This window comes from Aquila chrysaetos, chromosome 1, assembly GCF_900496995.4.
Source record: "Aquila chrysaetos chrysaetos chromosome 1, bAquChr1.4, whole genome shotgun sequence".
Lineage (NCBI taxonomy): Eukaryota > Metazoa > Chordata > Aves > Accipitriformes > Accipitridae > Aquila > Aquila chrysaetos.
In genome coordinates, this window is record NC_044004.1 from 70,989,283 (window position 1) to 71,005,506 (window position 16,224).

The 16,224-nt window shown below is 38.9% G+C and overlaps 1 protein-coding gene across 1 annotated transcript in view; it reads left to right on the top strand.

Annotated features, from left to right (window-relative positions):
• The window catches only part of MAML3 (mastermind like transcriptional coactivator 3), a 326,972-nt gene that overhangs the window by 55,862 nt on the left and 254,886 nt on the right, over nt 1–16,224 (top strand). Inside the window, exon 2 of the mRNA XM_030012733.2 lies at nt 4,483–4,603. The gene's annotated coding sequence lies outside the window, so the exon portion shown is untranslated. The remainder of the gene's footprint in view (nt 1–4,482; nt 4,604–16,224) is intronic.

Below are 16,224 nucleotides of genomic sequence, written 5' to 3' on the forward strand. Positions count from 1 at the left end.
AAAGTTATGACGCTAAAGGTATTGTGAACACCTCTGTCAAGATTTCCACAGCAAACAGCGACCAACCTTTTAAAGCTCCTGTAGTACATGAGCAATTCACGCAGCACTTGAGATCAAATTCATAGAGCCATGATGCTCTTCAAAGCTAGAGAAAGTGTCTTCAGACCTTTAAGGCAAAGTACTAAGCATTTCTGGATGGCTTTCAGGCATCTTTTTGTATTCCAACATCAAGGAAATACACAAAACTACGCATCAATGGTATTTCTAGTTCAAAGTCATTGCATGCCTCATAGTGTTTAATGCATTTAGCCTTACAGGTCTCCTGTTGAGACAAGTGTAGAGTTATGAGTTGAGCATTTAGGGGTCTGTGATGGGGAGGTGGATTTAACCATAGTGCCTAACTATTATGCCATTGTTTCTCTCTTTCTCTCACTCATACAATAAATATGTAAGAAAGAGTATTATGTACTGCTGATGGACCAAAGTCTACTTTAATTTACTCAGTTTAAAAGTGCATATTTTTATATATATAAAAAAGTATGTAAGAATAACTTCACTGCTTTCAGTAGAATTACTCCAGAGAATCCTAACTTCAAACCCTATTGTGTCTCCAGATGTTTCTTAAGGTCGTCCTAGATCCTGTCTCCTACTTACTCAGACCAAGAACTTGCCGCTATTCCCATCTGACCATGCATTAGGCTTCTGTGGAAATCAAGCTGTAGAGGGGGAAGGCTGATACCCATACAAGGACAAGATTTGGGCAAGACCTAAGAACTCGGGAGTACTCAGACATCTCCCAGTTTATATGTAGTCAGGTTACCTGTGCAGGTGGGAAGGAAAGAGAGGAGATCTGTAGCTCATAAATCTGTATTTACTTAGGTGAATAAAAGCCTAATTGTTGGATATAAAGAACTGTATGTTCACATCAGAGCAACAAGGCTTATTTTATGGCAGGAGCATAAGTGTGACTTCATGTACTTAGGCATATAGTATTACTGACAGTTTGCCCCAGAGACATCGCCTGTGGTGGGTTTTTTGCCATGAAAAAATGATTATATTTAATAACATTTCCCAAACAGTAAAAATGCTAAGGTACGTATTTATTAGCTGATACTTTGCAAGAAATTAACTCAAAACTGACATTATTTTTGAGTTACAAAAGCTCAGAAAAATACCTAACACTACAAAACCTCTTTGGCACCCAAGGCTTAAAAAGAAGATGGATGTTTTTTCCCAAATTAAAAAAAAAAAAAAAAAAAAAGCTTATGGGCTGAAACTTTTCTACCAGAACACATTCTTAAGGCCAGCTTTTAAACTTGTAAAAATAGGGGGTTACTGTAAACGGAAGCAGTGACAGTTTTTTTAATCTAGGAATAGTGTGGATGCTGACAGAGGTTTATAGTGTCTGGAGATGAGTTTTTGTTTATTTGCATTAGGCATAAATGTAATAATTTGAAGATACAGGAGAAATTCTGCTTTTAATGGTGGGAGTAAGTAACACTGAAGAAATGGTCTGAATTTATTTTATGTAATACTTTTTTTAATAACAATGTCTATTAAAGACATCTGCTGAAAGTCTGTAATACTGATTTAATAGGGAGAAAAAATAACAAAGTTCTTTAGCAATCCTGTCTTCAGTTTAATATTATGGACTGTTAAAAGAGGGTTTATGGGTGCAACATTATTAACTGAAATTCTGCTCAAATTGAAATCAGGCCCACAAAACTTGCTTTTCTGCAGTACAAGCTAGGTTTTTAAAACAAGTATTTAAAACTATACAAGAGAATGAATTTATTTTTATTTTCTTTAAGATTTTTAAAGGCAATCAGGCCAGGCAGAGAAACGTTGCTAAACACCTATACTCTTGCTTACAGTATGTGACCTCTCTAACAACGTTAAAGTGTAACAAAAAATTATCAACTTCCTATACTAAGTTACTACTATAACTAGAGAAGGAAAATCCACCTCCAAAGTGACTGAATTACAATTTGTAATAAAACACCCAATATTTTATACTGGCTTTGTCAGGGCTGAAAGATATGTGTTTAGTTACGAGGGAGGTTGGGGGCAGGGGGCGGTGGGAACCGAATCCTGAAGATCATGGTCTGGAAGAAAGCTTCCTTCCAGGAATTAAATACGGAGTTTAAATTAATCACTTTGTTGCCTAACGATGGTTGACGTTATTGTAAGTTTTTCAACACTTAAATTATAAGGATTAAAGTAAAGTAATAAAACACATTGTATTTTTATCACTTGAATTTGGAGAGGCCTCATGTTTTCCATGCCTGTAGCCTTGATGATTCTTTTGGCAGCTCTGCCAGTGATAAAAGGAATAACTCACCACTGTCAGGGAATTTGGCTGTTTCATCACTGACATGAGAGGCCAGCATAACTCCATGGTGATTGCTGTCTAAATGACTTATGTAGTTTCTTCATATACTTTTTGATTGAAGAGTGATAACTCAGGCAATGAGTTATTTGGCATCAGCCCCTGATACAATCTGTTTTCTTTTTATAAATCCTACGGCACCTTTCAGCCACCCATTTTTAAATAAGACTATGGTGAATTAGGTTTTAATGTGCCTGGTGGATTTAGCCAAAGGATGGTTAAATTAGATTATGCTGTCATTCTTTTGCTTTGTTTATTTTTTGTTGTTAAATGATAGTTCTTGAAGTAGCGTTAAGAAGAGGAGAGGTGGGCTAAAAGGCTGTCTTTATGTTACAACTTAGGAGTATGACAGGGCATTTCACTCCTGGTGGTAGTGGCACTGTCTCTTCCCAAAAGCAGACCGCATTGTCAGAGAACCCAGAGAAGAAAAAATACACTAATACCAGCCTAACTCTATAGTCTTGGATGCAGAAGATACATCCAAGAGGAATAAAAAGAATAATTAAAAAATTTCTACAACTGAAAAATTTTCTACAACAAATCACAGCTCAGAATGTCTTTATTAGAAATTTAAATATAGACTACCATTGTGCAAGGTAGAAAGTTGTACACTGAAGTTAGTATACAGCAGGTTGAATTACACTGTGAATCTGACAGGTTTCATGCAAGGGTTTGGATCCAAACAGAAGCAGTTTCCTTGCTGAGTAACGAAGATGGTTAGATTTGCTGGAGTTTTATTTGCGGGGCCCCCGACGTAATACGATGACTGTGGAGTGCTAAATAGAATCTGAAGAGCTGCAGAGGTGATGGGTGCTTTGGACATCCCCTTTGTTAATGTCTGCTGTACACATGCTGTTACTGTTTTTATTAAAGTAAACCAGGTAAATCTTACAGAAAGAGTAGCAGCTAATATTTATATTAAACCAATCAACCTCTTGTGTTTCTCTATCTTCTTTTCACCTTGGCTCTTTTTTTTTTAGACAGAGCAGTGAGTGAAATGTATAGGTGAGATGTACAGTATTTATACTACAGTAATTCACAGGGCTCCAGTCAGAATCCATATCCTTTTGAGGCAGATGTTGTGTAAACAAATACAAGGACATCGTTCCTTCTTGAAAGTGTGTATAATATAAGAACCATCTGCATCAGGCATGTGTCCTGATTTGGGTCACAAGAGAAAAGATACCATCTTTTTTCAGTTCCATTTAAACTTTGAAATGACAGTGCATCATTGTATGGTTACTCTTAAAGAATTCTAACTATGCAAAGTTCAGTATTTGTTGAAAAAAAAAGAACTATACATAAGGAGCAAAAGTTAATCATAGAGCAGTTCTATGTACAGCCTGAGTCAAAAGACTATCCACTGTCCTTACTGACGTAGCTCAGTGATTGTCACCTGTGTTCATTTCGTATGGCAGGCTCGGGTTTGGATCACCCAAAGCAAGTGAGAAGAGGATTATGACGGATGAGGGGTTGCCATTCTTCACTTCGCTCTCAGTCTTATTTTTATCCTTTTCTAATTTTTTCTCTTTCATGTGTATTTATAGGTTTTAATTTGTATCTCTTTGTTGTTCAGGAAGTGCTCCTTCATGGAAAAGAGGGAATCATGGTCTTCCTCACTGTCTAGAAACAGGCTGTTAACTTTTTGGTTCTAAGCAGCACCCTGGAATTCACGGCGCCAGGTGAAGCAGGGCTGCTGGCTTTTGCGAAACGTAGGGCATGTTTGAGACACAAAACTGCCTGCTGTACTCGAGTGGGCAGTACTGCAAGCACCTCCTGTGGGTAAGAAGACACCACGCATTTTGAGGAGTAGAGTTCAGGAGTATTCCACTGGTGTGCAACCATCCTACTCACAGTACTGTTTCAGTGACTGCTCTGTTGATGCCATGATGACTGCTACATGGTGCTTACAGTAGATCCTGCCTTCTTTTCCATTTCTTACTCTGTCCACATGAGGGTTGCATGAAGGTCCAAGCTTTCAGATCTGAATTTGCCCTCTGTGATTCTGACATTCAGATTTATTGATGTTTGATTTTTCAACCTGACAAAACCTCACTTTTATTTTCTAATTCATATTCACTCTTTCTCCACAGCAAAATCTGCCAATCATGGCAAATTACATGAATGATTCTGTGGAGGCTAAACCAAGATTGCTGAACTCATTTTCATGCATGGCTAAATACAGAATTGAACCTCATGCTCCAGAAGTGAAAGGTTAGTGATTTTAGATAATTTTAAAATGATTGTACAGGAGTTGATACAGCTACTCTCAGTCTACCCTAATCCTGTTCTTTGTTGACTCTGCCCTTGCAGAGGCACTGCTTTCTGTCAGTGATTAAGGGGAGACATTGCTTTCAGTGATGCTGATTCAGCAGAGCTAAGAATCAGTAAATTAGCAATGACTGTAAGAGAATTTTAAATATTGGTAGAGTACCAAACTTCTATTGTTACTGTGTCTTGGAGATGAAATTCCAATCAAGTTACTGTACCAGGCAATGTGGGAGAGATGACAGTCTTCTTTCTGAGTCACGAGACACAAAAATGGGGAAACTGTGTATCCAGTTTTTGGCTTCTCAGTGTTACTGCTATAAAACCCTACCAAAGAACCATGTACAAATAAAAAAGTCTGTAGAGCTAGTATACATTCTAATGGACTGTTTGTTTAGTAACAAAATTATGTGGACAGCGGAAGAATAAACTCTGCTGATTCAGTATCTTTGCTATTTATGGAATGATACTCTATATTCTTCAGGTCCCTTGGTTTTTTCCTATCTGCACAAAGTTAGGTGCTTTCATAAACACAATATTCAACTTGATTAATTTTCATGGATCATGAGATGCCTGTATGCACATAAAGGTACCTAATCTGTACAGCAACTGAATGGTGTGACACTGACGTAGAAATTAGAAGCAGCAGCATGCTATTAAACACCAAAGAAACCCCACCAAAGAAAGCCTTTTTTTTTTGCAGCTGGCAATGTGCGTAGCTATACTTGGGACAAAACTGGTAAGATGGAGTTCAAAGGAGTAATTTCCGGGTATTCCAGCTTGAGTTGATATGCAACACAGAGCTTGACTTGGCATCAAAGCATTACTAAATAAAACTACATCTAGTGTGTGAGATTACTGGAAGGGCTGATAAATATTACCCACTGGGTAGTGTACAGTTCAGCTTTTTCTTGTCTGTGGAAGTAAAGTCTGTGACCCTGTTTTAACTGGTAATTAACAATGGCTGATGGCAGTCAATTCTGAGAAAAAAGCATTGAGCTTCTGGTGCCGTACTAGCTGAGGCAGAATCTGTTTCCTTTTGCAGAATGGAAACGTGGATTCAAAAAAACCCCACCAAACTTGTAATGAAAAGGTACTTACTACCTTCCTATATTCTATCATTTTGTCATGGTTTAACCCCAGCCAGCAACTAAGCACCACGCAGCCACTCACTCACTTCCCCCCCCCTCCCCAGGGAGATGGGGGAGAAAATTGGGAAGAGAAGTAAAACTCATGGGTTGAGGTAAGAACAGTTTAATAGAAAAGAAGAAACTAATAATGAAACTAATAAGAAACTAATAAAATTACAATAGTAATAATAAAAGGATTGGAATATACAAAACAGGTGATGCACAATGCAATTGCTCACCACCCGCCGATCAACGCCCAGTTAGTCCCCGAGCGGTGATATTCCCCCCCAACTTTCCCCAGTTTATATACTGGGCATGACGTCCTATCGTATAGAATATCCCTTTGGCCAGTTTGGGTCAGCTGTCCTGGCTGTGTCCCCTCCCAACTTCTTGTGCCCCTCCAGCCTTCTTGCTGGCTGGGCATGAGAAGCTGAAAAATCCTTGACTTTAGACTAAACATTACTTAGCAACAACTGAAAACATCAGTGTGTTATCAACATTCTTCTCATACTGAACCCAGAACATAGCACTATACCAGCTACTAGGAAGGCAATTAACTCTATCCCAGCTGAAAACTGGACACATTTGCAGGTCTTGACAAGACAAATTGCTTGGCTAGTGGAGCAAGTAACTTTACCCCCCAAGTTAAACTGTGGTCAGTGCACGGACCTGGAACTTAAAATACCAATATGCAAGTTACTGTGAAAAAATGGTGGAGACCCTAAATCAGTATAGACCAATACACAAAATTATTGTGCTAGCAGGTTATCTCCCTGTGAGCGAGACATGCAAAACTAAGGAACTTTTTTACTGAGTTCTGGATGAGTAACATAGATTAATAGAATAAATGGGTGTCAGAAAGGCAAAGTGGAAAAGGAATGACTGTACATCTCATAGGACAAGAATTAAGCAAAAAAAATCTACACACATAGGTTTCAATGCTATACCATGGAAAAGCTAAAAACTGCTGTTATTTATTTCCTATTTTATGGGGTATTGTTTATAGACTGTGTTCCTATGCAAAGATGGTGCTTTGGTACTCTTGGTCTGTAGTGCCAGATTTCTCTAGAATATGTACCACACGAATCATGGGAACATCCATGAGCTCAAAGCCCCAACAACATGGGCTTTGTGTCTGTATCGCCTTATTCAATCAGAATGCCTTGTTGAGCTACGAAATGCAAAACAAGCTTAAGAAACTAACAAGTTACCTTAAAATATCTATTGCATGAAAATCATGCTATGTTATATTGCTACAACACAAATATTTGTTGTATGCAGACAAAAGAGGGACTGAAAATAAGGATGCAAACACCTCCTCTGGGCACGTTTACCACATAAAATCAACTACAATTATAATAGCATGACTTGAAAGCAATGCCCCCAATAGTTCACAAAGTTACTGGTTCCTAGTAAATAAAGGACATACCAATATAGGTAGCAGAGTGAAATGAAGAATCATAGGTACTGTCTTTTGTAACTTCACTGTTCTGTGGCTCATAATTGCTCTGCAAGAGAGATAATGATGCTTAGAAGGGTTTGAGAGCTACATGCAATAAATGCTAATTATTATCAGCGTATGTTTCAGGCAAACTCAGAAATGAGATCAGATCCCAATGAACCCTCACTTATGTCTGGTTATATCCAGGAAGAACCAGAAGTCCTTTCACAGTTGCTTCTCAGTTTACCAGCCACATCTGCCCTATATTGCAATTTGCACAATTATATATAATGAATACATATATATACATGCACACACATACATATGTACCTTGCTGAACATTAAGACTGCTCTTTAAGAATGACATAAAACTCTTGGATTCAATATCCTTGGGGAGCAATAGAGGCCAAAATGCCCACCACTGTTGTGTTCATTTCAACATGGGGAACTATGTAAAAATGAGAAAGTTTACCAAGAATAAACAAAGAGTGGCACCCAAGACAATTAAATCCGTACAGGGGGCAGGATGACTACAGAAGGACACCAAAGAGGAAGCATGATGCCGATGCAAGCAATTTACTGGACGTGCCTGAGAAAGTAAAAAGAAGCAGTCGTGGCCAAACAGCAGAGAGGCTGTTAGAAAGAAGACGGTGTCCTTCCAAAAGCTAAAGACACATCCAAATGAAAAAAAAAAAAAACAAACCAAAAAAAACCCCCAAAAAGTGTCATAAACACTGACAGATATACTATTAAAATTATTATTAGGCAGACCAAAGATGAGTCTGAGACCTAACTAGCTAAGAGAATGAAAAATAGTTCAACATCCTTCTTCCAACACATCAGGAGGGAAAAAACATTGTCAGTGAGTCTGAATATGATGAGGGTATAAAATGAACTCTCAGGGAGGACCAAGTATCTGGAGAGAAGCTGAACCGTTTGCGTCATTGTTCACTGTGGAAGAAATCAGGGAAATTGTCCTTCCAGAGCCCTTTTGGGGCATTCAGGGAACTTGACAGAGAATGTCTCTGAAATTGAAGTATCTGGAAGAGGCAATGGTACAAAAGGCAGATGAATACAGATGAATCTCCAGGATCTGAAGGATTCACCCAAGAATTCTAAGAGAACTCAGGGATGAAGTATCTACTAATAGCAGCATGTAACCTGTCTCTTCAATATTCCTCAGTATATGAAAATCAGAAGGTGTCAAATGTGATGTCAGTCATTGAGAAAGGTTCCAAGGGTATCCAGCAAACTAAAATTTGACATCTGTTCCAAGTGAATGAGTAGATGATGTAATAAGAGAGAGAATTAGTATCTACCTGAATAAATATTATCTAATCAGTGAGAGTTAACAAAGCTCTCAGTGTTCTTTGAAGGGGTCAGTGATATGTAGATGAGGATCAACTGACTGATACAGTCAACTTGGATTTCCAAAAGACTGTTGACAGAACTTATTATCAAAGCGTTTTAGGAAAACCAGGCAACACAAGAATGTCACTGGCATAAGAAGGAAGGCACCGGAATGGATGACAATATGATGTAAAAGATGTCAACAGAGGGTAGACCATCATTGGATGGAAGTAAATGGTCAGTTCTCGCACAGGAGGGAGATCACCACTGAAATTCCACATGGTGTCTATCCTGGGACCTGTATCATTCAATACATTCTTAAATGACCTGGAGAAGGGAAGTGATCAGTGAGGTGACAAAGCTTTGCTGATGATAGGAGGTTATGTAAGGTAGTAAGGACAAGGGAGACTGCAGAGCTTGCAGAAAGATTGACTGCACAATAAAATGATAGGTGCAATTCAGTGTAGATAATTGTAAAGTGATACATTTAGGGAAGAATAATCCTATCTTCACATCTTGGATCATTTCTAAGCTGGCCCAGAGGTCTTCAGGAGCAAGACCTTTGGGTTATGGCAGACAGTTCCATGAAAATACCACATGGTAGTAGTTGAAGAAAAAAAAAAAAAGGTTAGGCATGATTAAGAAGCAAATAGAGAACAAACCAGAGAGGATCATTATGCTTACTGTTCAAGTCCATATGCTGCTGTAAAAATCCAAGGGTTACACACTTGAATACTGCATGCAGTTCTGGTCCATTTATCTCGGACAGGACATACTAGAACTGAAAACTATTCAGAGATGACAAGGGTAATCAGAGGTGTACTGTGACTTCCATTACAACATGCAAGGAACTCCATCCATTGAATAGCCAAGAATCTTGATTTAGAAAAAAAGCATGACACGGGGAATGTAAGAAGAGGTCTGCAGAACTGAGAGGTCTGGAAAGAAGTGGAGTGGGATTGGCTTTTCACTCTCTTTTCTAATACAAGCATGAGGGATATCAGAAGAAGTTAGTAAGAGCTTCATTCAGAACAAACCAGAGGAACCAGTTCTTCAGACAACCTATGTGGTCCTGTGGTACTCCTCCTCAAATGACATTCTGGATCAAGGAGTTTATAGAGGTGCAAGGAGAGACTGGAAAAAAACGTGGAAGAGATGCTGTAGTCTCCTAACTAGAATAAATCACATAACCTAACTTGAAAGTGTTTGAAGGCTGGGAGGCAGGATATGCTTACCCTGTTCTTACTTTTCCTGAGTGTCCACTGCCATGGTTACTGTGGGAGATAAAGCTCTGTGCTAGATGGACCTGTGGTCTGAACTGACGCGTAAGTTCATATGTAACCTTCTCATTGTACACCAAAGTCAGAATTAAATAAAAGAAGTTATTAACAGCTTAAATATATTTATAACTTTCAAGCTCCCTAAATAATGGTAATGTTATGAAAAGTTAGGACTGGAAGGAATTCTAAGAAGTCACCTAATCTATCGCCCTGTTACATGGCAAAATCGATTGCATTTATGTCCTTACTGACAAATTCGTCTAACCTGTTCCTAAAGCTTTCAATGATGGAGACTCAACAGCCTCCATAAGTAATCTATTTAAAGTCTCACTATTCATACTATGAAAAGGATTTTTTTTCCCTGTCTAACTGGAATCTAATCAGCTGTTGTTTGCTGTAAACCATTAGTTAACTGCAAGCCTGAGCTAAGATGGGAGGCGTCCTAGACTTCTGATGAATGTCGTCTAGTAACTTTAGTGACTCTGGAAATAGCCTGAATGCAGGCTTGGTTTTTAAAGTAGCTAGTCATTACTGGGTTTTGTATTTTGGTTAATATGACCAAGCATGAACAGGGATCTTTTCTGTAATCTTTTAGGGATTTTCATGTCATTTTAATGTCTTACCTCTTTAGCATTTTCTGGTTTCAGGTAAACATGCCCTGAGCAGTACTTTCTAAACCCAGCATGTTTTGAGTTTGCTTCAGCAAAGGCTATTTGAAAGGTGTGTCTACAGAAAAAGTGGGACAAAAAGATTTCTTTTCAAATATTACTGAAAACCAGCATGTAATGCTTTCTTTCCTATAAGATCTGATTTCTGGTTTTGCCTGTAATTTACTGAACTGTATGTGTTTGAGATGAAATGTTTGAGCTGTCTTAAGTGATGCTACCGAGTTCACGTAAACTCTGCTTCTTGCAGATGGTCACTAATTGCGTTCCTCATTTTCCACATACCTGACTTGAGAAGGGGGTTCTGGCTAGCAGAAACGCTAATGCACCTAAAGATTCAACTGAAGCTGATGTGGGCTGCTCTTATAAAACACCGTGTACTTTAAATTGTTGAAGTATTTTTAAAAAAATCAGCTCAAATGAGACATCTTAGCAAAACCTTTTAAGCTTAATTTCTTTGCTTCAGTTTCCAGTCTGTAACGTGAGTAAGAGCACTGTCGTCTCACTTGCAATGAGTTGGGAAAATCAGTTTATTGGTACATGCGAAACACTCAGGAGCAGTCGTGGTGGCCATTCTGGGGAAATGAATGTCTGTGAACAGGGTTTGAATTAGTAAATAGACATGAGGTGATATGTAGAACAAAAAAGAAAAAAAATTATTGACTAGCTGCTCAGTGGTGAGCACTGACAATTCTGTGTAGATGAAGCAAACATCCTGTGGAAAAATAGTGTGTAAGGCTGTATTTGAAGACTTCATCGTACTGTGGATTGCGCAAGGAAGCCAAATAAAGATTGCACGAGCACTTTGATTTTGGTGGTTTTAAACTCATTGACTGCAAGACTGCAACCTCAGTGATGTATTTTTAATACAGGTTTGTAAATGTAAGCGGTATACATGTATATTTCTAGATTGTAAACTACAGCAGTTTCAATGAAACAATGGTGGTGTCAGTCAGCACATTGGCATGGGGAGAAAGATACCGTGTTTCTCTGTCTTGAAGACTGAACTTACAAGTATCTTACAAAAAATTACCACTGTGGAAAATGACCCTTTATTTCTGTTTCCCTGTAATTTTAGAACTTATAAAAATGTTCTTATTTGAATATTAAACTTGATTGATTGTGCAAGGATCGCAGAACAATCATCAGTCTCCCATATGAAGGGGGATGAACGATAGTTTTCGATAAGTTCAGGCTCTCTTCTGGCTCAGAAAATTCAAAGTGATCATGTTCACTCTGAAATTCATATAAATGGCTGGCATCTAAACAGCAATTGCCTTGGAGAGGAAAAAAAAAAAAAAATCCCCCAGCTGCTTCCTCATCCCCGAAGTTGGCATTTGATTTTATTGATGGGGGATTTTTTGTTTGTTACCCTGTTAATTCAAGCTAAATGGAAATGAGGCAGTCTTTACTGAGAAGCAGTGGGCTACTCAGTATAAGAATGGCTAAAGAAATTTAGGTTCCTTCATGTATATTTCTAGTGTAAGCTGCAAAGAACCTCCAGAAGCATCTCTCTGGGATTTTTCCTAGTGTCCTTTCTTCTTGCTCTCTCCCCTCCCCTCCCCTGCCTCCTCCATTACAACCCAGTTATTCTCTTGAGATCAGTGTGACAGATCAAAGGCTTAGATGGGCCCTGTGCCCGAGCAACGATTTTCCTTTCCCCGCTTCAAGCTCTCTGCTAGGTCTCTCCATGGATATCTCCTACAGCTGTTAGCTCCAGAACCAGATTTTCAAAATAACAGAAAGACATACTGTGGTACATCAGGATTAATTATCTGAATTCTGCTTCCTAAACTAGGATATATTTCAATAACATTAATCTGACAGGATAGTGCGTGGGTGACAAGGCCAATTCATGGCATTCACTTTTTTTTTTTTTTTACATGTTCTTGTTGTGACCTATCTCTCATCAGAACAGGAGACAACGAGTACACATTTTTGCATTCCTTCCCCATGTTTTTCCAGCCCTGATTCAGCAGAGTACTTAGGTATGTGTGTGTCTCAATCCATGTGCCTGTCCTGCTATAATACCTTGCTGAATTGGAGCCTTCAGTGTTGTTCACAACTGGGAAGATGTTGTAAAAATTCTGACTTGGATTCCCCATGTTCTACATCTTGAAATGTATAGGCTTTAGAGTGTGTAGTTTTGAGGGTGTTTTGGTTTTGTTTGTATTTACACATAATGATCACTCCACTTCCTGCAATGCCTTAAAGCTCTGACTTTTGCAATTTTAACTCGCTTCCCGATTTTCTTTGTTGCTTCCCCGTCCTACCTTCGTTGTTTTGTTCTTCTGTTCCTTTGCAGCTTTGATGACTTTTTCCTTAACTATTTAGAGCAAACTTTGTTTGCTCCAGACTCGGTTCATCCCTTGAAGAATTCCTACAGCTCTGGATGTTCTGACAGCCGTAGCTCGTGGCCACCCCAGCTGTCATGAGAATTTTTGCCATGCTGTAGTTGGATTTCACAGATACATTCATGGAGGTTATGGGGTTTTTTGTTTTCAGTCAGCCCTCAACTATATGGCTTTGCTTTAACTACTCTCCAAATGACATTATTGTTCTTTTTTGACCACGGATGTATTAGGCAACATGCACTTAAATAGCTTGTGGTAGTAACTGAAGTACATCTGATTTGCTCAGTTAGATAGCACTGTATCCAAGAGAACCTTCAGCAGAAATCTTCTGAAACCCTTTTCGCTGTGTAAGAAAGCTGCTTCTTGGAGACCCAAAAAGTGTCTGTTAGCTGGTTTTCAAAGTTATATTCAGTGAACACGCTGCATGGTTGACTCTAGGTTCGCCTTCCAGCAGATGCCTGTGTCACCATGTCATCCATCAATTTAGACATAAACCATTTAATTATAGTAGGAGCTTTCAGAAAGGTTTCTACCCAGGCGGCCACTCTGAAGGTTAATCCGTTGCCCAAGACGGTGTGAAACTTGCTGCCACAACGACTGCAGTTTCCAACCTGACTGGCAGCGCCAGGAACTGAAGTGTGGTTTCTAATAGAGTGGGATTCGTATTTATCCTCACGGTGTTATTTTTAATGTTGCCCCTCTGCTGGATGACCCCTAGCTCAGCTGACAGAAGGAAAGTGGTTTCAGTATGTTGCTCTGCAAAGGCATATCTTCTATATTATTTATGGAGCTCCTCCCACTAATATGACTAGTAGATTATCTGTAAGGCTGTACTTGTTCTGAAACCACTATTGATTAAATGCTGAGATGAATTTTTTTTTTAGAAGCTGTCATTGGAACATGCTTAGGCTGCACTTGCTGTCAGCTTAACAGTCATGTTTCTGTGTCTTCCTCTAAATTCCTCTCCCAGCTGGGCTCTTTCATATCTTAGCATTAAAATAGATTCTTCCTAATTAGACAGATCTCTGTCATGATAATCATCTTGAGAACGTATGCTGTATTTTCATACCGCGTATCTTTTCACAGATCAGGCCTGTACTTTATAATTTTTCAAAATCGTAACTCACTGAATAGATCCTTTACCAAGCAATCATCTCCTGTAACTAGTAATTAGTGTCCTGTCAGCTGATACCGGTAGGCATTAGTGTTCAACTGCTGGCATCAGCAAGTTCATCTTACATCACTTAGAATTCTGATATATTTGATTCTTTTGAAATTCCAGTTGTGAAGACAGTTTTCTAAAGCTGATGTGCAGGAGGAAAAAAAAAGGTATAGAGCAAATACACACATTTGTATAAATTACTACATAAGAGGTGAGTGTGCATAAGTCCGTGGTCATAACTGTATGTGCACACTTCTGTCACGAGTGAATCTGTGCTTGTGTCTGATCACAGAACAGAGTTGTTTGGTGAAGGTTGTGAAGAACATCTGTTTTAATGACAATAATCAGTAGTAGAACAACACTGAGATCTCTCTATTTCTTGTGTTGCCCAGGCTATAGTCTGAGGGGGGTTTCCCGTTTTTATTTATTCAGACTCAGTGGCTTAGCAGGATTGTTGTCCTTCATAAAAACGGAATTTAAATAGTTCCCTAAATAGCTCATTTCGGCCTTAGTTTTTCAGAAGCTGGTAATTCTTTTAAGTATCCTTAAAATAAAAGTGATGCAAAAATGAACTGTGAAATCTTACCTCTATTATGCTATTTTACAATTGCCACTCAATACTTGGCTTTAAAAGAAAACTCTCCTGTCGGATGAAAATTTTGAGTTAGCTCTGGATGACAGCTGTAAACCAACATTTTTAATGAAATGCTGATTCTATGGCTAGTTTTTAGATATAGGGGATAGTGCTTTATCTTACAAAAGGTTGTACTGTAGAATAATGCAAGTATCACCACTGTTGCTGTTAAAATGATTAGGGAAATCGGCAGATACGTACTTGCTCAGCTTTGTTTTAACCTCAGCCAATTGAGAAATATCTCTTGATCAGAATCAACTGTTTTTAGAATGTATTCAGATGCTTTTTCACAAAGCTGCTGATTGCTCTGTTTGCAAAACTTCTCACACTAAGCACAGGTTCGTTACTACAAAACTTTGTTCCTCGACTCACCACCCCTGGGCTGTGCAGCCTGACAGAATGAAGGCACGTAGCTGAGAGATGAAAAATTCCTAAATTTTTAATGGGCTGGAATTTAATTCTGTAACAATCCAGCATGCACTTAAAAAAATACCATGTTTGCTGCCAAAGTGATATACTGAAAGTTAAGGTACGTTTGTGTGACTCCATATAGATTGAAAAATGGTAGTCGTACGACAAGAAGACAACTTCTGTCGAATGCACCAAAAAGCAGACTGTAAAAAAAAAAAACCAAACCACCCACTGCTTTTACATGTATTTCTGACCCTATGGGGATAAGAAACGTTTCTATCTTTTTGCGGACTTGGTGCTCTTTGGGTCTGCACATCCTTTTGGGCAAGGCTGGCGGCATGCAGGCTGGCGGGCTGCAGGGGGCACTGCAGAGGAATCCAAAAAGTACTTTTTCGAAGTTCAACCTAATTCACAGCTGTCTCCGTTTCTGGCCTGCTGACACTTTCCATTTCAATTAAAAAACAAACAATCAATCAGAAAAAAAAAAAAAAAGACCAACCCCAACCAAGATAGCCCCCCCCCCCCCCCCCCCCCCCACTTCTTACATTCAGTCTTTTCCTATATATTCCCGTACAACCAAATAATACTCTTGTCTTGTGGAGTCGGATGGAGAGGAATAGTTACTGAAGAGCTTCCGGCACATCCCCTGGCTCCAAATTAATACCCAGATACCGATCTTCGTAAATGACGCAGGATTTGCAGTTTCCCCCTCCCTCTTAGGCTGCTTCTGAGCAGAGCTGTAATTTTTCCGTTTGTTTTGTGATAAAGTAGTAATTGGTGATCACGAAGAACAGTGAGTAGCTTCACTTTGGTTCTCAAACTGGAACTAAAGAAAAGTTTTAAGGGGGGGGGGATGTTGGAGACATGCTCGTTAGTCCCGACGCAGGGAAGGTACTAATTGCTAATTTTATTTGTCCATTATTAATTTCCACCTCAACATAGGAATTGTTGCAATAGGAATGAAAATAACCCCAAATTTCATATTGCTGAGCACTTAAAGAAGACAAAGACAGCTCTTTACCACTGTCAGTAGCTTAGAAATAGTATCCTATGCTAATCTGCAATGGCAGAAATGAAGACGGTTTAAATCAGATCTCATGACTAATGTATGAGTTCCCAATTTTCTTTATTTCCAGCTGC